The sequence below is a fragment of the Anopheles coustani genome, chromosome 3 (genome assembly GCF_943734705.1).
Source record: "Anopheles coustani chromosome 3, idAnoCousDA_361_x.2, whole genome shotgun sequence".
Lineage (NCBI taxonomy): Eukaryota > Metazoa > Arthropoda > Insecta > Diptera > Culicidae > Anopheles > Anopheles coustani.
In genome coordinates, this window is record NC_071288.1 from 53,435,644 (window position 1) to 53,441,643 (window position 6,000).

A 6,000-nucleotide genomic window follows, 5' to 3' on the forward strand; every position below is an offset into this window, starting at 1 on the left:
TATATTGTGTACTTGTAATTAGCATATACTAAGTTTTAAACTACAGAGATTTATATCCTAACATATCCGAAAGCACAGACGTAACAGTAATTGGTGGTGGGAACTACAAACAGAGCAGAAATACCCTCTTACACTCCGGAAAGTGGTGCCTCGTTAACTTTGGGGGACTTACCTTTCGAGGTGATTGCTCGGGACCGTTGTATGGAAGGAACAAGATCAGGTCCCTTAAGTAGTACTGGTGGGTTTCACTACACTATCAATCATTGATAGCTGGCGGTGTTAACCAAAATTGTGCGAAAATACCTGCCCTACTCCGGAAAGTGGTCGATTTTGCTAGTTGGGAAATCTAAGATGTACCCCCTTGTGCAACCGATGGCGACCGTTGTATGAATGGAGCAGAGTTGGATGCGATTGTTCTGGAGAGTATTGCCCCAATGCTCCCTCTCGTTTGATGATTTATATTTAATATCTCAAGATACTTTCGTCCCTCTCAAACATATGTAGGGGTAAGCGGTGAGACTCATCATCATCATCATCATCATCATCATCATCATCATCATCATCATGTAAACAAATCAATGTCGGTCTGGAAATTGTGTATCCTAATCTGAATCCCCAGTATCCGATTCAGAATCCGGTAAAAATGGTCTGGTCCTGATGAAATGGGTTTGGTTGGGTAGAACAATTTTTTATTTGTAAAAAATCGGTTCCAGGAATTTTTCTAGAGCCTAACTTGCAAATTGCGCAAAAAACTCAATCCATTGAGTGATGGATCCATTGATGTCCATTGGACATTCTACCCAGCGTTCGATTTGAGTAAACTTAAATCAATTACATTGTCTCTAGATCGACTAGTTATGTGACTAATTCGACTCAAATCATTGTGAGTCGATTCAAATCGAATCAAATCTTTAGAATCCGTCAAATGGGATCCAAATCTTTCGAATCTGTCGATGGGATTCGAATCTTTAAAATCCGTCAAATGGGATTCGAATCTTTAGAATCCGTGTAGAGATCGAATCTTCGAATCTTCCGAATCCCGATTCTGCCAACACTACTTCACAACGTAAACAGACTAAAGTAGTCGCAGACGCAGCGTCGATCGGAGCGGTTGTGCCTGTTCTGCTCTTTAGTTCTTCCTGCGCCGGTCCGTAGAGCTTATGTTTTCGGGTTTTTTCTCTTTTTATCAAATATTTCGATTGCAACGTGTTGAAGGAACCTTAAGAGTCCGGTGCACTGGTGCATGAGGTACCCGGTGTATGTGTGTGCGTAAGGGGGCTGCTCCCTTTTTTTTCAGTCGGTTTCTGCATGGTGTACCATCTCGCCGTCAGGTTTCTTCCCCTGGCGACTCCCGGGAGACCGGCCAACATCGTGCGGAAATAATTGCTTCACCCGCGCGCGCTGCTGCTACGAACACACTCGATTGCGCAAGTGGCCAAGTGACCGGTGGCGAGTAGAAGTTTTTTGTGCCTTTTGAGTGTTTTTTTAAGTGCTCGTTTGTAAGACACTGGACACGGACTGTGAATTCCGCGCTAACGAGAAAACACGGAGGTCTCGGCAGCGTAGCTTTTCCGTTGGAAACCGCAGAAGTGCCCTCCAGGGTTTGGTGACTTATATTCGTTCGATTCGGGTGACATGCATCCGGTCAACAAAATTAAATTTAGACGAAGCTTAGCAAAAGTGGAAAACAACCGCCTTTGGCACCTAAAAAGCCGAGGACCTAATGTGCTGTTAGTGTTTAAAATCGTAACGGTTTTGGTTTGTTTATATTTTTCAAAACATGCTAATTTATCCGGAACGTTATTCAATGTGTTCTGCAAATGGTTGATGCAAAGTATATTTGATTTATCTTTGCCTACCGTAGAATCGGCACGAATTTTTCCATGTAGCCACATTCTTGCGTACGACCTGCACCGCGTCCCTACCGGCGTCAACGATCAACGGATCGGTTCGATTTAAAATAAGATTGAACACAGGTTCCACTGGCCGGTTTGTTTGTTTTTTTTTTTTATTTATGCTGTTTTGCCACATTCATCCACCGAATTGATGCTCGTGTGAAGAAACAAGCAAACGTCGTTAGAGAGGGGGACCGTGTGGTGTGGTGGACGCGTTTGCCAATTTCAGCATCGGACCAGCACCAGGACACGCGAGCAATTCTTGGGGCGGAGAGCCGTGGCGGCTCAGGTTAAATTTGAATGGGACGTTTTTCTTTCGTTGCATGTTTTTTGGTGTTTGTTGTTCTTAGCTTTGGGTTCTACCCTCCGCTTTGAACTACTGATCGGCCCCAATGGCAGAACGGCGAGGAATAACTTGATGGTTACCCGGGTTCGGTGCGCTTCTTGGCTGCAGTGTTGTTACTTTTCTTCAGTCTCATAGCTTCGATCTGCTCTGCTGCCTGCGGGAAAAAGATGCGCACCCGTTTGTGACGAGACGAGTTTGGTCGCGGTTCGATACATATGACCGGTGTCAGTGTCTCGAAGCGTATGATTCATTTGCTAAGAACGGGAAAACATTGTACCGATACCTTTGGAGTGTGATTTTGTCTCAATTCAACTTAACTTTAACTACTGAAGAGACTTTTTATAATTTAGTTAAGAAAATATGTCTGTCCCCCTCTTGTACCAAAGCGCAATAAAATAGAAATTTTTTACGCGCAAATCCTGAAACAGATATACAATAGCTTGAGCTTTGGATGACTTTGGAACAATTTGAACCGCAACATGACTATAGAATCCATACCACAGTGTAATAATAGTAATTTAAGACTGGCTCCATATAATAACAATACTAATAACAACTACACGTCATTCCTCAGGCAGTGGCTGGTGAATCGAGTCCGCGTGGAACATAAAACAGTGCAATAATTTACATTTAACCTTATTGGTTACGGTTGTCCAGAAGACGCTCGGTGGTACTACTATTATTGGCCATTATATGCTGTCTGCTGAGGCTGGCCTTTCTAGTAGTTTGCTCGTAGCGTGCTGGCGACGTTTTGGTTAATGTTGGGCTAAACCTGGTGGACAACCGGAGGAAATTATCGTTGAAAAGACAAAATATATTCATCTGCATTTGCTTTCTTTTTGATTTCGCTAAATCTCTCAGCTTCTAAAATAGGCTTTGAGCAATCGTGGGATCCGATTATTTTCAAAAGTCTTAAGACGTGGTCAATTTTTGACCACCGAATGTCCACGAGCGCATAGTTGTGCAGCTGGATAATGTGCCTGTGTGAATAATTACTGAATTCGAGCTCCTTTACCTTTCGTTTCATTCCTCCCCCCCCTCCTCCTCGCCCCACTTCCCGTATTGCACCCGCATCATCCGGGGCTTCGTGGTGGCTTTGGGTCCGCAGCTTGTTTGTTTATTGTTTGCAAAATCCACCATCTTTCACCTCGCAACAAATGGCGCTGCCAACTGTGAAGTGATGCCAAGTGGCCCAAGGGATACGTCTGGACGGTCGAACGGTGATTTAGTGGTTTGGTTTGTGGCAAAAATAATTGATTACATTATTCCACCGCCCCCACAACCACCACAACTTTGCCACCACACCCCGATCAAACATCAAGCCCATGACTGGGGCAATTGTAAATTTCATTTTTGAGCCCCTTCAGTGTGACTAAATAGTTGCCCGATCGATGGCGTACTGCATAAATCAACAGTTTCGTGTCGCAATATAAATGCATTGAACGTCGAACGTGAATGTCGATGCTTTTGGTTCAAACGGATTGGGGAGGAAAAACTGGAAACTCATAGATCGGACCCATCTGGGTGTGTGGGGGACAAAGGTTCGCGAAACAGAAATGCTCTGACACACTGAGAATTGCGTATGGCCGACACAATAGCACCAGTTCTAGATAGTTTGGAAAAGTCAACGGTTGTTAGCCAACCGACAAATGAAACTGCCACCCGGTGTCGCACCTAGCCTCTGATTTTACTCTACCCAGTGATAGTTATTCTAACGCATGTTTAATTTTTCTACAGTGATTGAAAATTTGCTTCCAAAAGTGCCTACTAGTACGAATAGTGATTATAAACACCGTTTAGTTGCAAAATACTAGGCCGACCTACAGTGAACTTAAGACGTGATCTAGAGGAGTGTCGTCGTTAGGCGTTGCTCACCAAAAAGTAAACTAATCAAACTTCAAATTCTACGAAACCCAGCACATCTCGGAAGGATCCTGACATATTTATGCATGATGAGCATGTAATGGTAAGTACTGTTTTCCATATAAAGATTATGGGTACATATACTTAATTTAAGCCACCATCTCAAGTGGTTATCGATAGTAGAAAATACGTCGTAGACTTTGATGCATCGTAAGCTGATGAAGTACATCAATGGAGTTTTGGGTTTCCTCAATGTCAATGTTTGAATTTAATCCGAGTTGAAAGTTTACCCTCAAAGGATTAAGACGTTTATTTTTGTTTTTGCACACTTCAGTATTTGATATTTCCTTTAAAATGTTTGAATATACTGTAGAGCCCATAATTGTTGATAGGTTATTTAAAAAACGAATGTGCAAGTAAACTCCATCTACTAAATCTTATCATATTGTAACTATGAGACTAATTTAGGCTATGTTTTGCGAGTGGTTTTTAAAACGTGTTGTTTGAAAAACACTGAGGCCAATAGCTTGAAGAGACAAAAAATGTTTAACAATAACAATCTATACAGCATTTTATAATTTCTACTAATATGCGTGTATAAACTCGCTAAATTGCTTTTGGAAATTTCCTAAACAATCATAATATTATGTTAATTTATTTTATTTTTTGAGTTTATCTTACAACTCTGTTGTATCTAAAAAGATAAAGGACTCATGAAATGCTTTTTATAACGTACGAGCTAGTTGTGCTAGTACGAAGTATATGATCGTAGCTATTATTTAAAAACGAATCTCAAAGTAATACGATTCACAGCAGAAGAAAAATTCATATTCCTTGCAACAGTTTTCCAAAGGCTAACATCTTACGTTTCCCTACTGCTTATGTCCCATTAAGCAGAACAAAAAAGGCTGGGAATTGCTGCTTGAGTGTCCCATGGAACGCCTTATGTAACAGGATGCAACGTAGAACGTTTGTAATGAAAAGAAAATGATCCTCCGTATTACCGTGTTTTATCAACCGGCATCAACACGAGGTCACATCGGTTTCCCCGATGGCCCATCGGGTTTGGGCTGTCGCCCAAGTCGGTGGCGTGCGCGTTTGTTTTTATTTATGTTTGGTTTTTTGTTCCCGGTGGTTGTGATTGATGAGCGTCGAAGCATAATCTGATCTCCTACGGTTTCAAGAAGTCCCACACGACTGAGCAGGGTGCGTTGGAGAGACCCGGCAGCGTGTCCCACGGTCGCGTCGCCCGTTAGTGGCCATTTAACACGTACGCCGTACCGTGTGGCGTCCAAATTGACACCATCAGCAGCCTGACTATCCCAGGGTGTGCGGTTCCTCCCGTGGAGCAACACGCGAAGTCGTTCGGTGAAGCTGTTAAAAGCTTTTCCGAATCCATCGTGCTTCGCTTTGACGCCGCGCTGATCACACCCTGCTGAATGATGACTCGGTGGAAAACGCTACAGCTGATTGAGGCATGCTTGTGTGCCCCTAGACTGGATGTTGATGACGATGATGATGCTGTCGGTACTGGAGCCCTTTTCAAGGTGTCACATGGGCGGGATCGTTCATAATGGTTACAACTTTGTTGTTCGAGCGCGGAGGTTCGTTCCGCGGCGGAAGGTGTCGATGCTTCCCGTGACCCGAGCACGGCCTTTCGACGAGTTTCCCATGGAAGAGACATTACACTGAGTTTGTGTGTTTGTGGCTCGTCGCCAACGAAGATGTGTTTTCTTTCCCTCCGGGAGACGGTTTGACGGATTAAGCGACGATCGCAATCGGAGAAGCGTCGAATGGCACTGGCGACCCAGCAACAAAGGTGGTTCCGGTCGTCTCACTTTACAGGTTGCGGTGTTGTGCAAAGGGCAGGAAATGGATGGGTGGATGGGTCCCGAA